This window comes from Helianthus annuus, chromosome 12 (genome assembly GCF_002127325.2).
Source record: "Helianthus annuus cultivar XRQ/B chromosome 12, HanXRQr2.0-SUNRISE, whole genome shotgun sequence".
Lineage (NCBI taxonomy): Eukaryota > Viridiplantae > Streptophyta > Magnoliopsida > Asterales > Asteraceae > Helianthus > Helianthus annuus.
The window spans coordinates 109,373,046-109,393,393 of NC_035444.2; the positions used below are offsets into that span (position 1 = coordinate 109,373,046).

General features: G+C 37.4%; 1 non-coding gene across 1 annotated transcript; it reads left to right on the plus strand.

The window, feature by feature from the left end:
* Positions 1–15,099: 15,099 nt before the first annotated feature.
* On the plus strand, positions 15,100–15,206 carry LOC118485352. The gene has a single exon (XR_004875652.1). It is a non-coding gene; the product is annotated as a small nucleolar RNA R71 (small nucleolar RNA).
* Positions 15,207–20,348: the final 5,142 nt, after the last annotated feature.

Genomic DNA, 20,348 nt, shown 5'->3' on the forward strand with positions numbered 1-20,348 from the left:
TTTTTTTCAGTAGCCCACGACAGCCTCATCACGTTACGATGAGCGTTTAAGTAATAAGCGTTTAAATGAGATAAATAAGCATTTTATATCGCTTTTATATCATCGAATCTCGGAGTACAAGCGTTTACGAATGAATCAACGATAAAATAGGAATGACCGAAAGTCGGGTTGTTAAGTACCAAGTGTTTTTGATGTGTTTTACTTTATTAGTATAGATAGATAGATGGGAAGCAGGGCCGGCCCTAAGAATTCATATGCCCTGTCCGAGCTTGAAAAAATGTGTCCCTTAGTCTTAACTAATCCAGAAAATTTCTAATAAATCAATGCCTAAATAATCGAAAATTAACGTTAAATAACACCTAAGTCCTAACTAATCGACAATTAGTGGTAAAATAGGTTTGGTAAAACCAATTCAACAAAACCTAAATAGGTCCTAGTATAAAGTTTTTTATATTTGAAATAATATATTTATTGAGCTAAAAAATAAAGTAAAAGAAATAACAAAGTTTGGCTAAAATAAATATACTAAGAAATACATAAATAAATAAATAAATAAATAAATAAATAAATAAATAAATAAATAAATAAGTAAAATTATAGCTAGCTTTAGTTTGTTGTTAATTATTACTAGTTTATATTGATGTCGCACGTTGCAGCGAAACCGAGCAAATGATAATGTAAAACAAACGTGATTTGAAAATAAAGCATATTGTTTAGAAAGCCAAACCATTAGAACGGCTTAGTTTATCATCGTACCGTATTATAATACCAAATAAATAGTTTATTTTGAGTACAATTTCGTTTTTAACAAAAGTTATAACGGAATGTCGGGGAAAAAATCAAGCACAACTATGTACTTAAGTTTTTAGAAAAAAAAATTATAAACATAAATTATTGAAGAAGTATCAAATTAATCCATAAATTAATATATGTTATAAAAAAGGAAAAAATTAAAAATATATTATTAAAAGTAAATATAATAGTAAATTATTATAATATATTAAATAAAAGAATAATGAAAAGCTATATATTATTATAAAAATAAAGTTACTATTCATCATACTTCATCAACGATATATATATATATATATATATATATATATATATATATATATATATATATATATATATATATATATAATTATAATTTTTGTATTTTTAAGTTGATAGAGAAAAAGAAAAAAAAGTTTAAAATAGAAAGGAATACACATTATAACTAGCTTTAGTTTGCCGTTTATTATTATTATAATATAATTTTTGTATTTTTAAGTTGATTGAGAAAAAACAAAAGAAAGGGTTTAAAAATGACTAGAAACGAATGCACATTCTTTTCTCTTTCCTCTAATGCTCGGTCAATACAAAATAATATACTTTCTTTTCTCTTTCCTCTCCAAAATGGCCGCTGCAACTATTTAACCGGTCGGGAAAAAAAATCCGATGAAAAGTTTTTATCATTTTTTTTTCTTTTTAACTACTCTTCACTTCAATTACTCTTTGATTAGTAAGTTTCTAGTGAAGGTTTTTCCTTTTTTTTAAATTAAGGGCACTATATTATGAAATGTGTCCCTCGGAATCACAGGCCCTGACCGGTGGTCCTCCCCGCCGACCCTCAGAGCCGCCCCTGATGGGAAGGAACACGTTGTGTACATGAAGAGATTAAACAGATGTCATACGATGTTAACATTTATGTAACTTTTTTGCATTGTAATGTGATGTTGTATGAATGGTTAGGGTTGTAAACGAACCGAACGAACACGAACAACGCCTTGTTCGTGTTCGTTCGTTAAGGAAATAAATGTGTTCACGAACAGTTCACGAGCACTTACCGAACGAGATTTTATGTTCGTGTTCGTTCATTAAGGAAATGAGTGTGTTCGCGAACGGTTCACGAACACAAACAAACACAAATAAATTTGGCGAACGCGACGAAGGATAAAGATAGATGGCCCAGAGAGTAGCACTAGAACTTGAATCCCTTATTGTGGAACGGAGGTCGATCGTATTCGCCGATGTAAATAATGAGAAATAAAGGGAAATGATGCATAAATAAGGTGAAAGTGGGTTTCCTAGTTTAATTGTTAGGGTAATAAAATAAATAAAAGTTTAATAATATAAAAAGTACAAATAAAATACAAAAAAGTACAAAGATCTTCAATTAAAACACAAACATACGAATATAAATGAACGCAAATCAACGAATGTTCATGAACATGTTCACGAACACCTTACCGAATGTTCACGAACACAATCGATCGAACGAGAGCTCTGTTCATGTTCGTTCATTTAACTAATCGAACGAAATTTCTTGTTCATGTACGTTCGTTTATTAATTGAACGAACATAAACGAACTTCCCGCCAAACGGTTCACGAACTGTTCGCTGAACGTTCGTTTACAACCCTATGAATGGTTAATTACCACATACATGTTTTAAACATTTAAGTTAATTTGTTTTTTAATCCAAAATTTCGTTGCTTGGCTAGAAAATTTTGACATTATACTAAACGCATACTACACTTTCCATGCTAAACGTCTTGATAAAAAAACGTTTACATTCCTGAGTTATTATTTCCCATACATACATTTAGCAAATGGGGGAATAGTGTCAGCCAGCTACCTGACACTCCCCCATTGGACCAACAATTTTATTATTTTATATCCATTTTAAAATCATGTTTTTGTTTATGTTTAAAATTACTGTTTTGCCCCCAGCTCAAAATAAAATTACGCTTTTGTCCCCATATCAAAATTACAATTTCGCCCTCAATTCAAAATTACGTTTTTGCCTGGCTCTCCCCCATTGGACCAACCAGTTTATTGTTTTATATCCATTTTTGCCCCAGCTAAAAATAAAATTACGCTTTTGTCCCTGGCTCAAAATTACGATTTTTCCCTCGATTCAAAATAAAATTGTGGTTTTACCCCAGCTCTGAATTACATTTTCGCCCCCCAGTTCAAAATAAAATTTTGTTTTTGCCCCCAACTAAAAATTACGATTTTGCCCTCTGTTAAAAAAATGTGATTTTTCCCTGTTTAAAAAATTATGATTTCGCACTCAGTTTAAAATTACGTTTTTTCCCAGTTCAAAATAAAATTATGCTTTTGCCCCCAACTCAAAATTACAATTTCACCATCGGTTCAAAATAAAATTGTGGTTTTGCCTCTAGCGCCCTTAGTTCAAATTTATTTTATGTTGTTATCCCAAGTTCAAAATTACGAATTTGCCCCTGTGAAAATTTACAATTTACCCCTGATTCAAATTTACAGTACTGCAATCACTTTAGCTTTTGGCAAATTACGATTTTACCCCAGTCAAAAAATATAACTTTCCCTTAGTTAAAAATTACAATATTGTCATTGTTTTAGTTTTTTTAATCAAAACTATAAAAGTGTTTTGTTTTAACTGGTTGACTCGATTTAATTGTTAGCTGCCTAACACTCGCTCATTATTCGGCCGTCGCCCCGCAACGCGGGCGGGGCATCAACTAGTTTCAAACAATACACATTTCTAAAGCTAAAACCGTGTTTATTTTAAACGAGCAATTCTTTTTGTAGTTTTATACTCACCATCCGTAATGAGTAATGCCCCCTCCCTCCAAGGGGCATTTTTTGCCACATCAACATCATAACGTCTCTTCAAAAATTGGGTAACGGTTAACGCCCTTTAATGCCTCTTTAGTCATTACTTTCCAATTTTTTCCTCCTCAATGAGCATTATATTAGAAACGCTACTCCCTCTTCAAGTCTTTATGCCTGTATAACGCTTATGGGGACGCTATTAAACCCCTTCACACCTCTAGAATGCTCGTTACACATGACCTAAATTGGTTACTCCCTCCGTCCCATTAAATGTGCCTTATTTTGCATTTTCAAAGTCTTTATTTTTATAAACTTTGACTTTAATTATATATTTTTTGTGTTATATAAAACTTGATGAAAATTACCACGAGGCGCGGCGTTATGGGGCAAAAAAGGGGGCAGCGCTATAAATTTCGCGGCGCTATGGGGTTTAGTTTTAAAAAATGGACCAATCAAAATAAATCAAGTGTTTTTTTAATTAATTAATAAAAAGAAAATTAATAATTAGGTAATGATTGGTAGGGCTTTATGACTACGGACTCTAGTGATATAACGCCCCATGCCCTTGTGTTGTGACAATCGGCAAAAATAATGGCAATTTCAACTTAAACGCTTGATTAAACTTTTAATTTCGCTCATTACAATTTAATTATTGAATGATTAGGTCGTGAACAGTCTAGCAATCATAGGGCATGGGTAAAAAGGCTAAACAATATTAACACAATCGCCATGTTGCGAGAAAACCGCAAACTATGTCCTAACATGTTGGCAAAATGCTGAAAACACTATTCACCTGAACACACTATTCATGCCAGCAAGTTCCGAAAACGGTCTGAACGAGCGAAGAAGGGCATGAACGTACTTGGTAGATGAAATACAAATAAAAATCCCTAACTAGGGACCCTAATCACTCAAACACCTTAACTTTCCGGTAAACGCTTATAAATGTACTTTGTCCGTTCTGCGCCAAAATATAACGTCTGCAACACTAGAATCTATCATTTTAGTGTCCGTAAGACTTATAACTAATGTATACACCTTAAATAGGCTTGTGGATACCAACGGAATATTCGAATCACAAGTTTCTGGTACATCGTCGCAACGGTCACAACTTCGTCGTTTTCGCGCCGACGAACTAGTTAATCACATTTTCACCACCCAAACAACTAAACGAACATCCTAGTGAACTAGCTAACCACATTTTGGCATCAAAAATATTGCCGTAACGCTAACCCCTAAACCCCTAAACTTTTTATAACTTTACATCTTATTTTTTTATATAACTTTTTAAAAAAAAATAAATAAATATAAACCTAAACACCCCCCCCCAAAAAAAAAATTTGGTCATGGTGGGCTCCATACTGTAGGATCGTGTCTCGACCTAATTGAGTCGTTCAGAGAAGTTTTCGCCAATTACAGGTGCAGAAAACAAGTAATCAACGTAGGAATAGCATGCAAATCACTTTAAACACTTCTTGTATTGATATATAACAGTTTACAAGCAGTTCTCGATCCGGCAGCACCTCGGTACGAGTTTTATCAACCGTTACAACTGATTCGCTCAAAGGGCCTATTTATAGGGCATGTAGGTTCGCTCCAAGGGAACAAGACCACATAAGCGGACCACCTTTGGTCATATAAGCGAACCCCACAAATGACATATAAGCGAACCTAGGAACCTGCACTATAAGCGAACCAACCATATGCTCTATAAGCGAATCTACTACCAAACATACATACAATATCCTAATTTCTCGTAAAACGTGCCCTGATCTAACACTCTAAGACTATGACTCGATCCAATACGAAGTCAACAGATGAAATGCACCAACAGACTCCCCCTCAGATGTTGACGGAGTGCCATCGAGTCTCCACACTGTTGTGTCTTCACATCTTCAGTCTTGATCAGTCACTGGGCTTCTCTCTCTCTGTCTTCATCTCTTTCTCTTTTATCATCAACAGACTCCCTAACTTTGAAGTTTGACATCTTTTGAGTTTATGAAGTCCAACATGTGCTCCCCTCAAATATTGATTCTTCCTACATAACAACTCAACCACAACATAAGTTTTATGATAAACGTTTAAGCATATAAACATCACCAAACAACAAACTAACCAGCCAATCCGATACTGATGAACCACTTGGAATTGTAACATTTTTATCAAAACAAACACAAATACCCAAACCAATTGTTCATCATGTTTAGCACTTCGAATTTTGAAAATCAGCTTTTCAACACCAGTTGTCGAAAATCTTTTTGTATTTTCAAAAAATTTATGCTAAAACACACTAAAAATCTTTTTGGATTTTTCTAAAAAAAATAAAATGCAGAAATAAACTATTTACAGACAATATTTTTGTGAGTTTGTGCAAGAGGATCATATCAGTTTTTAAGACAAATCACTAACACCGTTAAGCTTTAAACATTCTTAGTTCTAAACAATTTACCTAGATTGTCAGTATATTGGTCCACTTTAAATTTTCACACAAATTTCAATCGATTCGAGATACGATATTAATGTTTTAGAAACTTAAACTTAATTGTGTATCACTCCACTCGAATATACTCCTGTATCAAGATCCCAAATATTCAGTCTTACAGGTGAGTATACCACAGATGATATCTGTAAAGGGGTAATGTGCGAGGGCCGTGAGAGCTCAGGTCGATACTTCCGTATACGCAGAGAGATGACGGCTTCGACTTTTCGGTGTGTCCCCTTTAGAGGATCTTTTGATTACAACAGCAGCGACTATCAATTTAATTGTTTCATCAGCTTGCTGAGGGCGATGCTATGTTTCAGCATTTTGCAGAAAGCATTATCCGGGGACTAGGTCAGAACTTCCATTCAGCAGAAGTCCCGGGATAATACCCCAGATATCACTGAGTATAAAGACCTAGTATCTCAGAATACGGGACCTTTCAAACAAGATTTCGGGAGTTACCCATATATTCAAGAATAGTTACCCACGAATCAAGCAAGTTTGATTTAGGTTTATATCTCGTTTCAATTTACTAAATGTGCGAAAATCTACTGACACATCCGCAGTAAGATCGTTTATCACTTTTAAACTTTCCAATTCTTTAGTATGTTGTGATAGTCCACTGATGTACTATCATTTCCTCTTTTATGCAACAAAAACTCATTTTTGATTTTATCATGTTTTTGGCTTTTTCAAATTTTCTAATGTTTTTGGATTTTCTGAAATTTTCTACTCCCCCTAAAATGTAAACACATTAACGAAAATATGAAAACAAACTGTACAGAAACATGACAACCGATATCAAATCACCTCAAATCGCCATTCACTAGGCATAAACAATCAGAACTCCCCCTATCAACAAACTATTTTCCCATTTAGATTTTAAAACACTTAAGTTTGTTTTAATCAAAATGGTTTTTCCAGAAAATAAGTTTGATTGATTTTACCACTTGTAGGTTACCACTTGTAAGTTTATCAAACAAATGTTCGGGGTTATGGTTCATCATCTTGTCTTCCAACCAGATGTAGGAAAATACAAGTACAAATTAATGTCCTTGATTTACCATGTGCAGTTCAGAAACCTCTGTACCAATTGTAAAACATCATCTAATACCACTTGTAAGAAATACACGAACAAACCTTTTCACCGTTTGCATAATTGACGTTACCGAATAGAATTCAAGAAAGATGCCGATTCATGCTCCACGCTTACCAACCTGGGAGCTCCGGCAAGTCCTGAGACTTATTGTTCATAATATGTACCATCCCAGTTACAAACCAGGGATGGTTCAACCTTTTCTTTCCTTGTTTTCTTTTCATAAAATTCTTTAACCCCTTTGACTTTTCGATCAATCATCTTGCCAAAGATATGTTTTACCTTGGGGTTAAAGACCTTCTCAGCATCAAATTCCTGTTCATCATGATAAAATTGGTTAGAAATTTCAACTTTACCAATTTTCTTTTTATAATTCTCAGCCCGAAGTAATGGAAACTCCTCATCATTAACAATCGGAACTGATTTTTCAACTTTTACATCAGCTTCACCTTCTGAAACAACTTGTGGCTCAACTGACTTTGTGGAATCAGTTTCATCGCCCGAAGATAGCTCCTCTGATTTTGATTCATCAGAATCATTGCTAGAGCTTTCACCATCCTTCTTAACAACCCATTTCTGGTTGTCAGATTTGGCTTTCTTCTTGTAAAACTTGTTTGAACTCTCACCAACTTCAAAAATAGAATTTTTAAACAGTTTGGTTCGATCAATTGGTGGTTCAAACTCAACCACTTGTTCTTTAAGTTTACGAGATACTCCCTGTTTTGATTGTATCGCCTTAGAACAATCTTTGGCAATATGTCCAACATTATTGCACTTGAAACAGGTTCTCGAGTCTCTCTTCTGCTCAGCTATCTTCTTCAACTCAACTTGCTTCTTCGTCAGAAACTCACTGTTTGATTCTCTCCAGAAGTTTGTCTTTTCTTCTTCATCAGTTGATATACCCGAAACAAATGACATTTTGGATTTAAAATCACGAACATATTTTTCATTTTTCTGTTTTTCTGTAGGAATAAACCCTAAACCTTTCTTTTTGAAATTACCGTTATGGTTTGATCTCTTTTGGAAATCTGAACCAGAACTGTAATTCTTTTTCTTATTTAATCTCTGTTGAACTCTTGAGGTGTAATATCTTGGTTTTTCATTAAGACATAAGCCTTTTATTTCAGAAATATTAATTTCTGTGAGTACGAAAACCTTGTTTATCAATTCAGTTTTGACACCTCTTATTGGAAATTCTTCATCAGAATATAATTTGTCAGAATCATTCAAAGTGTAAGCAACTTTAAACAATCCATCATCCAAATTAGATTTTGACAACAAAAACTTTCTATCATAAACTAATTTGCCCTGTTTTTCTGTTTGACATGGAATGCTGGACTCAGACTTAGACTCTTCAACATCATCACTTTCTAACACATGATCCACGACTTTCTTCATCAATTGAGACTGTTGATCAGTGTCAGATGATGTAAACACAACATCAATATTTTCTGGTAGATTGACTGATGACTCTGACTCCCACTTTAAATTTGTCGCCTTTTTGACTCTTTTATCGTTAGGATATCTAGGCAAATATCCGTTTTCCAGCGGGGGTGGACACTTGTTATAACTGACACCTTGCTTCTTACCAGATGGCGTCTTTTCAGTGTCTTTTTTCTTGTCATTCTTCTTCTTGTCAGCATTCTTTTCATCAGCACCTTTTCCAGCTTCTTTCTCTTCAGTTACCTCATCATCTTCCCATACCTTCATACTTTCAACCGTCGGATAATCCTGTCAATAACATATGAAGTACATGAATAACTTTTTAATAAACGATTTACTCGTTCAGTTTCAATTCTTTGCAACTCAAGCTTTTGTTCCAAAGCAGCACACTTTTCAACGTAATTGTTTACAACTTTTTGCTTTGTCATAAAAGCTCCCTGAAGTGTCTTCATTGCTGTGGCTTGTTCTTCACTCGTTTGATTGTACTTATTCATCGTCTTATTCAGCACATCATAAGACTCCTTCAGACTGTTTAAGTTGTAAATCAAAGTGCTGTTCTGTTTCTTTACAATCTCACAATTCTCACACTTTACCTGAACCTCTTTTGCATCAACTTCTTCTTCTACCTTGAATTTAGGCACTTCTTTCACCTTTTGCCTCCTCACCACCGGCACCTCTTCATCATCACTGCTCACCGGTGTCTTGATCTTTTTCTTTTTCTTCTTGGCTTTTTCATCTTCACTATCACTTTCAGCAAGTAACTTCATATCATCTTTGTATTTTCTTGCCCAATATTCCGTATCATCATCACTATCATCTACAATCTTTGCCGTAAAAGCAGTGTAAGCTGTAGTTTGATCAGGAATATAATCATCCCAAGTGAAATTCTCCCAACTACAACCCTCTGGTAATCTCTCATCATCTTGATCAATCAAACAAGCTTTTCCATTATCTGGAATGTATTTATCCCAGTTAAACGATTGCTTTTGATTTGGATTAACCACACATGCTCTCTTTCAAGTGTCTTCAATTACATCTCTTCCATGTGCAGTTTGAGCTTGATGTTTTTGTTGTTGAGATGATTGACCAACTTGGTGATAGATGGCTTTTCGATAATAATCATTGTTGTTGTTGAACGGATTTTGAGCTCCACTTGCTTCTCGGTTAGTGCACCCTCTCTTGAAGTGTCCTTTTTCCCTGCACCGAAAACAAGTGACTTTAGATTTGTCAAAACCTAAAGTAGAAACATTCGCATCACGAAGATCATCTCTCCCCGTGATTTGTTTGAATTTCTCAGCTCTCCGTAAAACACTAGCCAGACACCATTTTATGTCCATCAGCTCCATCTCTTCAGCATCTATCTGGTCGTAATCTTCTTTGGTTAATGATGTGTGTTGGTGTGTATATAATTTAGATATATAATTAAGCCCCTTTTACACCTTTAGCCAAGTTTTAAATTTATAAAACACGATATTCACTAACACTAAACACACATATGGGCAAGTGCACCCATCGTGGACGTAGTATAGTGTTGGTAAGATACCGAGGTCGTCCAAGGACACAAGAGCTTTTAATACCGGTTTATCCTCAACGTCTAATCAAATCAAAAAGTGAGAAAAATGTTTTTTAAACTAAGAAAATAAAAACTAACTAAATGCTGAAAAATAAAATAAAATAAAAACAGATAGACAAGATGAATCACTTGGATCCGACTCGTGTATTAGTATAACCTTTGATTATTTTCGCACTTTTACACTTGTTTAAGAGATTATCTTAGTTATTGTAGTAGGCCCCTCTTTTGAAGGCGACGTTACCCTCAACCCAGTAGTTTGAGTCAGCAAGGATACAATCCTAAAGGGTCGGATTATTGGAAGATAATGAATTAAGTTATTAGTGCAAATTATGGTAGGCCCCGCTTTTGGCGGTGACGTTACCCTCGACTAAGTAGTCTGAGTCAGCAGGGATACAGTCCTAAATAGCCGGGTTATAGTATTAATAGTAGTTAACTTATGAGGGGGTCAAAGAGTTTGGATCCCCGCCATCCAATACCTATGGGCATTGAAGGAGATCCTACTAAATTTGACCCAGGTCCCAAGCAGGACCTCTAAACGCTGAACAAGGGCAAGACCCTTACCAAACCGTTCCCTTAAACCCCGACCAGGTAGCCAACATACCTCCATATAGACCGTGGAGATATGAATGGTGAAAATCTTTTATTTTATATAGACAGTAAAATAATGCCAAGACACCACGGACAAACGATAAGGAAAGATCACCTTCAACATAAGCAACTAGTTATTAAAGTCATTAATACAAAACCAAAAAAAAAATGCAAAAGATTAAAAATAAAAAGTATTATACTAAACACTTGTCTTCACCAAGTGATGTAAGAGACTTAGGCAAACATGGCCTTGATTGTCAAGAACTCTTACGATCAATCTTGGATCCCGAGAAGACTCACACACTCTATGATGGACAATGGATGATGGTGGTGGATGATGGTGTTATGGTGGTGGTGGTGGTGGATGAAATGTGAGAGAGGTGGTGTGCCAAGGGATGAGATGGAATGAAACCAAGCACCCCTATTTATAGGCTGAACAGAAGGCTGGGCACGGCCCCGTGTCCGCTGGACACGCCCCCGTGCCCGTCTGACAGTCTCTCTCCTCATTAATTGTAATTCGCAATTACAATTAATGCGCCTGCTGTACTTTCACCACGCCCCCATGCTCACTGGACACGGCCCCGTGGTGGGCAATGGAAGCTTCTACAAGTTTGTCTTTTATGCTGCTTCTTGGGCACGGCCCCGTGCTGGCTGAGCACGGGGCGTGTTCAGGCTTCTGTTTTCTCTTCTTTGCTTTGGAGGATGCCGTTGAGGGTCCGGGCAGTCTTCTTTTATTCATTTCCTTGTATTTATGCTAGAATTAGTTGTCGTTTTGCTTCTTTTGTGAATTTGAGCTCATTTCATCCTGAAAATACAAAAGGAAGACAAAAACACTCTTTTTCCAACATTAGTACTTAAAAAGGGTTAGTTTTATGCCTTAACTGATGTGATTTATATGTTGCATTTTACACACATCAAATACCCCCACACTTGAACTTTTGCTTGTCCTCAAGCAAAACTCTTTAAATGTGGCTTACACTCCCAAATGGAATAGGTAGAAGAGAATGTTTTTGGTTTGTCATAGAGTGTCGGGAATCCAAAGATCTTTTTAGGTTTTATTTTTATTTATTCACAATCCTATTCGTTATGATTTTTTGAGAACGTCTCATAGGATAAATTACTTATTTGGGCATAACATGCCTTTTTTAAAATTTTATTTATATACAAGTTCATATACCTCACGGGATAAATCACTCAACACTCGGCCGTAGGTGTATTTTTAGTGAATCACTCGAGAGCGGCATGGAACTCACGCCTTCCATAGGCTTGCCAAGCAATCAATCCTCCTCCTTTTTAACTTTATACCTTTGTAAATATCAAGAGGACTTTTTGGGTGAAGGGTTAGGCTTGGGTTAAAGGTGGGTGGTTGGGTTAGTGGTTAGTAAAAGGGCGAAAAGCGTAAAAAGCGTCGGTTTTCGAAAATTTTTTTAGTGACTTTTTATTTTGAAGTATTCCTCCAAACAAGCTTTTGTTTGTATAGCTTTGTTTGTTTTTAACTTCATCATCACATATATATATATATATTTTTTAGTCACATAAAAGAACGAGCTTGCGAAAGACCGAGCTTTGTTACTAAAATAAGAGGTGAAAAATAAAAAGGTTTTTGGTGGGTAAAAAGGGATTTAGGGTAATGAAATGAAAGGTTTAGGCTCAAAGGGGTTAACTAGGGGGATTTTGGGTAGGTGGTAAAAAAAATTGAAAAATAATGGTGTAGAAAGAAAAATGATTAGTCCTAATGCCTCCATCATTTACTTACTTGGGTGTAAGTTGGTAAGGACCGGGAATGAATCGTCGTGGCAAGTTCTAGAGTTGTAAGAACCAAGCGGCTATTCACACAAGAAACGAAAAATGAGCATTTAGTCTAAAGATGTAAATTTGTATGCTCAATAAAGGCTCAAAACTCACTTTTGTGGGAATGGGTTTTTAATGTGATCAAGTATATATAATTAAATTTTAACTAGACTTGTTATGCCGTTTCATAATTTTCTTATGTTGGTTCTTGTTATCACGACGCTTTCGGTTGTAAATTTTTTTTAAAAATATAACCTTATTAATCTTGTGATTCCCAACTTAAACTTTAGACAAGTAAAAAATAAAAGAATTTTTGAAAAAAATTTGGGGTGTTTAGCGGTTCCAATAGAGTTTTGTGTAAGGCTTGTTGTTAGGACTTGCAAAATTTCAAAGTGTTAGCTTCCCCCCCACACTTAAATTACACATTGTCCTCAATGTGTCCCAAAAATAAATTTTTAGGTTGATCGGATGTGTGGTGTAGTGTTAAAAAGCAAAGATTTATGTTACTGGCAGTCTGGACACGGCCCCGTGGTGACCGGGCACGGCCCCGTGGTCAGGTGCCAGTAACAGAAATTAAAGAAATGAGACAGAAGCCTGGACACGGGGGCGTGTCCGTTGAACACGACCCGTGTCCAGTTACCTGAACTGGGCGTTTTTCTGCAGGTGGTTCAGCACGGGGCCGTGTTGGTTAGGCACGGCCCGTGTTGAGCCTTCTGTGATGGAGATTTGTGTCGGGTTGCTCTGTTCTTTGTGCATGGGGCCATTTTTCTCGTTCCCTTTTTCATCCATTACTACCATAAGTGTGTTTTATTCCTGCAAATTAAACTAAAAGATTAAACTAAACTAAGGATAGTTCCGCGGAATGCCTCCGTGGTGCGCCACGTTTATAAGGGTCCTTGGCTAGACCCAATGCGAGGTTATATGTTTTCTGAGTGGGATGCTTGGCGTCCCATGTTACACCGTCGGAGAGCAGCATCCAAGCTCGAATCAATAACCTTCATGTAGTTGACCGGGTCGTCGTCCTCTATTCTTTTCCCGACTCCGAATTTTACTTCATCATCCCCATATCTCAAAGTGAGTGTTCCGTCATTCATATCTACCACCGCTTGAGCTGTGGCAAGAAAGGGTCTTCCTAGTATGAGGGGAACCTCGGTGTCTTCTTCCATATCTAGTATGACAAAGTCGGCTGGATAAACGAATCTGCTTACCTTTACCAAAACGTTTTCGATGACACCCTGTGGAAATTTGACGGAGCGATCAGCGAGTTGTATGCTCATTTTTGTGGGACTCGTGGTTCCCAAGCCGAGTCTTTTAAACATAGATGAGGGCATGAGGTTAATGCTAGCCCCAAGGTCGGCTAGAGCATTACGAACGGGGGATTCCCCTATTGAACAGGGAATTGTGAAGCTTCCGGGATCGATTTTCTTTTGGGGAAGTTTATTGAGTACGAGTGCAGAGCATTCTTCGCCTAAATTGACTAATTGCAAATTTTCAATTTTCTTTTTATGCGTAAGGAAGTCCCTCATGAATTTAGAGTATTTGGGCATTTGGGTTAGGACCTCGATAAAAGGAATATTGACATGCAATTGTTTTAACAGACTTTCGAACTTTGCGAATTGCTCATTGGTCTTTTGACGAATTAACCTACCGGGGTATGGAACTCGAGGAGCCTTGGTAGGCTCTGGTGACAGAGGGGAGTTCTTCTCCTGCAGAGGTGTGGGTACTGTTTCTTCTGTTGGTGGTGGCGCTTCTGCAGGCCTTACGGTGCGGTTTCGTAGCGTGATGAGGTGAACTTGCGCTTTTGGGTTTGTTTCGGTATTGCTAGGTAAGGCGCCTTGCGGTCTCTCGGCAAAATTTTGAGCTATTTGATTTAATTGTTTTTCTATGTTTTGAATGCTAGCTTGTTGATTTCTAAAATTTGATTCTAATTGTAGAAATCTTTCCGAGTTTTTCTTTTCAGTGTCGGAGATGAGGCGAGATATAGTATCTTCGAGCCTTTCTCGTCCACTTTGTTGAGTGAAATTTTGTGACTCATTTCTTGGTTGTTGAAAGTTTGTTCGTTGGGTTTGTTGGTTACTACTATTGTCGGGTTCCCTCCAACCAAGGTTTGGGTGGTTTCGCCATCCTTGGTTGTAAGTTCCCGTTGGGGGACCCGACGGCCTAGGTCTATTATCAATGTAGTTTACCATTTCTTGTTGATCGTCCGTTTCTTTCATACAACTCCAATTTTCATGTGACCCACCACACCCTTTACAAGCCATAACCGAGACTGTTTTTGTCATTTCCAATTTTTTTTATCTTTGAAGAAAGGGCCTCAATTTGGGCTTGTAAAGAAGTGCTTTCATCGACCTTATGGGCGCCCGGGGCAATAGATTTATTCCCCCGGGGGGTGTGCCATTGAAAATTGGTTTGAGCAATTTCCTCAATTTGATTATATATTTCGTGTGGGCGTCGATTACCTAAAAGTCCCCCGGAGCTAGAATCAAGTGTCTGCCTTGTGTGTGGCAACAATCCATTATAGAAAGTGGATACTTGTTGCCATATCGCAAGGCCGTGATGCGGACACTTGCGTAATAACTCCTTGAACCTTTCCCAAGTTTCATATAAGGATTCCCCATCCTCTTGTGAATATGTATTAATTTCAGTCATTAATTTAGCAGTTTTAGCGGGAGGGAAATACTTATATAGAAATTTTTGGGCTAGTTCATCCCAGGTGTTTACCGATCCAGCTGGGAGGGCGTTGAGCCAAGCTTTCACTCGGTCTTTCAGTGAGAAAGGAAACATACGGAGGCGGATGGCGTCATTTGATGCTCCGTTGATCCGAAAGGTATCACATATTTCTAATAAATTGGTGATATGTAGATGGGGATCCTCGTCCGCAAGCCCGTGGAAGGTTGCGGAGTTTTGGAGCATTTGTATCAAATGCGGCCGAAGTTCGAAGTTATTAGCTTCGACATTCGGAGCATTGATAGCGGCGCCTAGGTTACCTACGGTAGGTCGTAGATAATCCATAAGGGTACGTTGGTCTGCCATTGGAGGTGGATCACCCGAAACCTTCTCTTGGTTTTTAGCTTTTAACCTTTTTCTGAGAAAGCGTTCGGGTTCTTCTAGTGGTTCTTTTATGTCCTTATTGGAAGTGGAGCTCATACACTACGTAAGGTTGACGTCGGGTTCCAAGTCCTGCAATAAAAACAGAAAAGAATGCTGGTCAGACGGTTCACCACGGCCCTGTGTCCAGCGAACACGGCCCGTGGTAAGATACCGAGGTCGTCCAAGGACACAAGAGCTTTTAATACCGGTTTATCCTCAACGTCTAATCAAATCAAAAAGTGAGAAAAATGTTTTTAAACTAAGAAAATAAAAACTAACTAAATGCTGAAAAATAAAATAAAATAAAAACAGATAGACAAGATGAATCACTTGGATCCGACTCGTGTATTAGTATAACATTTGATTATTTTCGCACTTTTGCACTTGTTTAAGAGATTATCTTAGTTATTGTAGTAGGCCCCTCTTTTGAAGGCGACGTTACCCTCAACCCAGTAGTTTGAGTCAGCAAGGATACAATCCTAAAGGGTCGGATTATTGAAAGATAATGAATTAAGTTATTAATGCAAATTATGGTAGGCCCCGCTTTTGGCGGTGACGTTACCCTCGACTAAGTAGTCTGAGTCAGCAGGGATACAGTCCTAAATAGCCGGGTTATAGTATTAATAGTAGTTAACTTATGAGGGGGTCAAAGAGTTTGGATCCCCGCCATCCAATACCTATGGGCATTGAAGGAGAACCTACTAAATTTGACCCAGGTCCCAAGCAGGACCTCTAAACGCTGAACAAGGGCAAGACCCTTACCAAACCGTTCCCTTAACCCCCGACCAGGTAGCCAACATACCTCCATATAGACCGTGCAGATATCAATGGTGAAAATCTTTTATTTTATATAGACAGTAAAATAATGCCAAGACACCACGAACAAACGATAAGGAAAGATCACCTTCAACATAAGCAACTAGTTATTAAAGTCATTAATACAAAACCAAATAAAAAGTGCAAAAGATTAAAAATAAAAAGTATTATACTAAACACTTGTCTTCACCAAGTGATGTAAGAGACTTAGGCAAACATGGCCTTGATTGTCAAGAACTCTTACGATCAATCTTGGATCCCGAGACGACTCACACACTCTATGATGGACAATGGATGATGGTGGTGGATGATGGTGTTATGGTGGTGGTGGGTGGTGGATGAAGTGTGAGAGAGGTGGTGTGCCAAGGGATGAGATGGAATGAAACCAAGCACCCCTATTTATAGGCTGAATAGAAGGCTGGGCACGGCCCCGTGTCCGCTGGACACGCCCCCGTGCCCGTCTGACAGTCTCTCTCCTCATTAATTGTAATTCGCAATTACAATTAATGCGCCTGCTGTACTTTCACCACGCCCCCGTGCTCACTGGACACGGCCCCGTGGTGGGCAATGGAAGCTTCTACAAGTTTGTCTTTTATGCTGCTTCTTGGGCACGGCCCCGTGCTGGCTGAGCACGGGGCGTGTTCAGGCTTCTGTTTTCTCTTCTTTGCTTTGGAGGATGCCGTTGAGGGTCCGGGCAGTCTTCTTTTATTCCTTTCCTTGTATTTATGCTAGAATTAGTTGTCTTTTTGCTTCTTTTGTGAATTTGAGCTCATTTCATCCTGAAAATACAAAAGGAAGACAAAAACACTCTTTTTCCAACATTAGTACTTAAAAAGGGTTAGTTTTATGCTTTAATTGATGTGATTTATATGTTGCATTTTACACACATCAGTTAACATTGGATTCCTGATAAGACCTGCAACAAAACAAGTGTAAGATTCCAAAACCATTCCTAACAAAGACATTTGGTTTTTGGCAACTTCCTCAGAATAATCTTGATCATTTTCAAGATTTAACACAATGTTACACTGTAATTTTCTCCCGTTTTTAGTTGTAGAAATGTTTGGATCAAAAGATGAAAATGACGTTAAACTGGTTTTGCTGTTGGATCCAGATGATGGACTTCCAGATGAATTTTTGGCACTATAGGCAGTCTCAACCTTCGGAGATAGATTTGAAGATTTCTTCTCATTTACCCCAGCCTTATAATATAACCCTATGTCCTGTTCACCATCGAAATCTTTCATTCTGTTCACTTTCCGTTGTTCCATTTCTTGAGCCTCTATCTTTACAATGAACTTACTGAGCGTCAGATTGCTAAAACCCTTCTTGTTTCTGAGCATCATAAGGTATGTGCCCCAAGTCTCATACGGCAACGCATCAGCAAGTTTTTCTATCAACTCATCAGTGCTCTTTTCAATACTCAACCTTATGTTGGCAAGCAGATTACAATAACGTTCAATAATCTCTCGTGTACTTTCATTCTTTAACCCTCGAAACAAATCGAACTCTTTCTTTAGAAGCGACTTCTTGCTTTTAACCATCTCTTCACTTCCTCGAAACTTTGAACGCAATGCTTTCCAAATCGAATATGATGTTCCATTATGTTGCAAAAGAACCATGATATCCTCTTTCACTGCTTGTTGAAGAAGACTTAGCATCATTTTCTCATCTTTGTACTTCTTCCTAGCATCAGCAGTAAGATCTTTTATCGGAATGGGTTCTTCATCATCATTCAAAGGTCTAACATACTTTGTCTCGACACATTCCCAAGCATCAAGATAGTTTGCTTGCCCCCAATTCTCAAACCGACCTTCCCAACCTTTAAATTCTTCGATGTTCATTAGTTTGGGAGGCTTTTGCATCGTCCCTGTTTCGTTTTCGAGCATTGTGGTTTGAACAGCAGTGATTGGGGTACTCGGAGTAGCGAATGCGTTGTAGAAATCCTCGTCCACTTTCAAAATTTCGAAAACTGTTCACAGCAGCCTTAAAAGCGAACCAATCTGTTTCAATGATCACAAAAGCGAATCTCGTATGTGACATAAAAGCGGACCAAATAAGCACTTGAAGCGGACCAGGTGAATTGGAGCGAACCAGACAGATCTTTGGAGCGGACCAGATCAATTTTGAGCGGACCTCTTGTTTGACAACCGAGCGAACCAGAAAAATACCACACGAGCGAACCAGAATGTTCAACCGAGCGGACCTGAATAAAATATATCTACGAGCGAACCAGATTGCAGAACGGTCACAAAAGCGGACTGGGTGAGGTAAATTGGAGCGAACCGACCGGATAAGCGAACCGGATCAGTGCAATTCGAGCGGATCTGATCAATTTGGAGCGGACCTGATTGATTTGAAGCGGACCGTTCGAGCGAATCTCAATCCGAACATGTTTTCATCCAATTTTAGTCTGTATTTTTACATGAAACTTTCCAGGGTTTGTTTTTAACGTATTGCGCACAATCCTTGAAATTTTGAACCGTTTTTTACCGTTGAAAATGTCTGAAATGAAGAAAGACGATGTAGATGAAAGAAAACTAGATGAAATTCAGCTTTTTCCTGCAGAACTCCTCCTCCTGAAGCTCTGATACCAATTGTAGGATCGTGTCTCGACCTAATTGAGTCGTTCAGAGAAGTTTTCGCCAATTACAGGTGCGGAAAACAAGTAATCAACGTAGGAATAGCATGCAAATCACTTTAAACACTTTTTCTATTAAGATATAACAGATTACAGGCAAGTCTCGATCCGGCAGCACCTCGGTACGAGTTTCAATCAATCGTTATAACTGATTCGCTCATGAGGACTATATATAGGGTTTGCAGGTTCGCTCCAAAGGACATGTTCGCATAAGCGAACCCCCAAATGACATATAAGCGAACCTAGGAACCTGCACTATAAGCGAACCTACCATATGCTCTATAAGCGAATCTACTACCAAACATACATACAATATCCTAATTTCTCGTAAAACGTGCCCTGATCTAACACTCTAAGACTATGACTCGATCCAATACGAAGTCAACAGATGAAATGCACCAACACATACCAATCACCTACAACTTCAAGATTGGTGAAAGAAGCATGGTTTATGAAAATTTTATTAGATTTGAAAGATCTTGAATTATTATTATAACTTACCACATCCTTCCATCAAATTCTTATAAAAAAACAAGAACACCCTTTTCCCCTTCTTGGTCGTAGCTCACACAACCCCATATACACCCTCCTTTTTCAAATTAAAATCACCATAATTTCACCCTAATTAAGCCCTTTCAAGACCATCTAAGCATCATTGATACATGGAGCACCATTTGAGCTTTGGTTGGAGCATAATCACTTCTTAATCATCATCTTAAGACACTTGCAAAGTTGTAAGCCTCCTACTTATCATTTTTAAGCTTGTTATCATGTATAGATCATGAAACTACAAGTTGATCATCTTGAAAATCAAGAAAAATTTCACTTAAAACCCTAAACCAAACCTAAACAACTTACTAATCATGAAGTATTATGTGATTATTATGTGCTTTAGGGTTGTATGAGTTGTATGGTCTTGTTGATTTTGTTAAAGTAGGATGATTAGTCATGAGATTTATGATGATCATGTTGTTTATTTAGTGTAGTAACTTATATAAGTGATGATCTTGTTATGTTAAGTTTAAAAATATGATTTAAACAACTAGATGTTTAAATCATGAAAGATCATCACCAATATGTTCATGAGCTCTGCATATATATGTGTTTAAACTTGAAAGTTTAAGGATTTAATGAACTAAACATGGTGATTAAGAACGAATAAATGTGATTTTTAAAAGTAACAAGTGATTTAATGAATGGTTATGAAAACCACACTTAAAAGCCTTTGATTCCAAGACATAAAAGTCTTG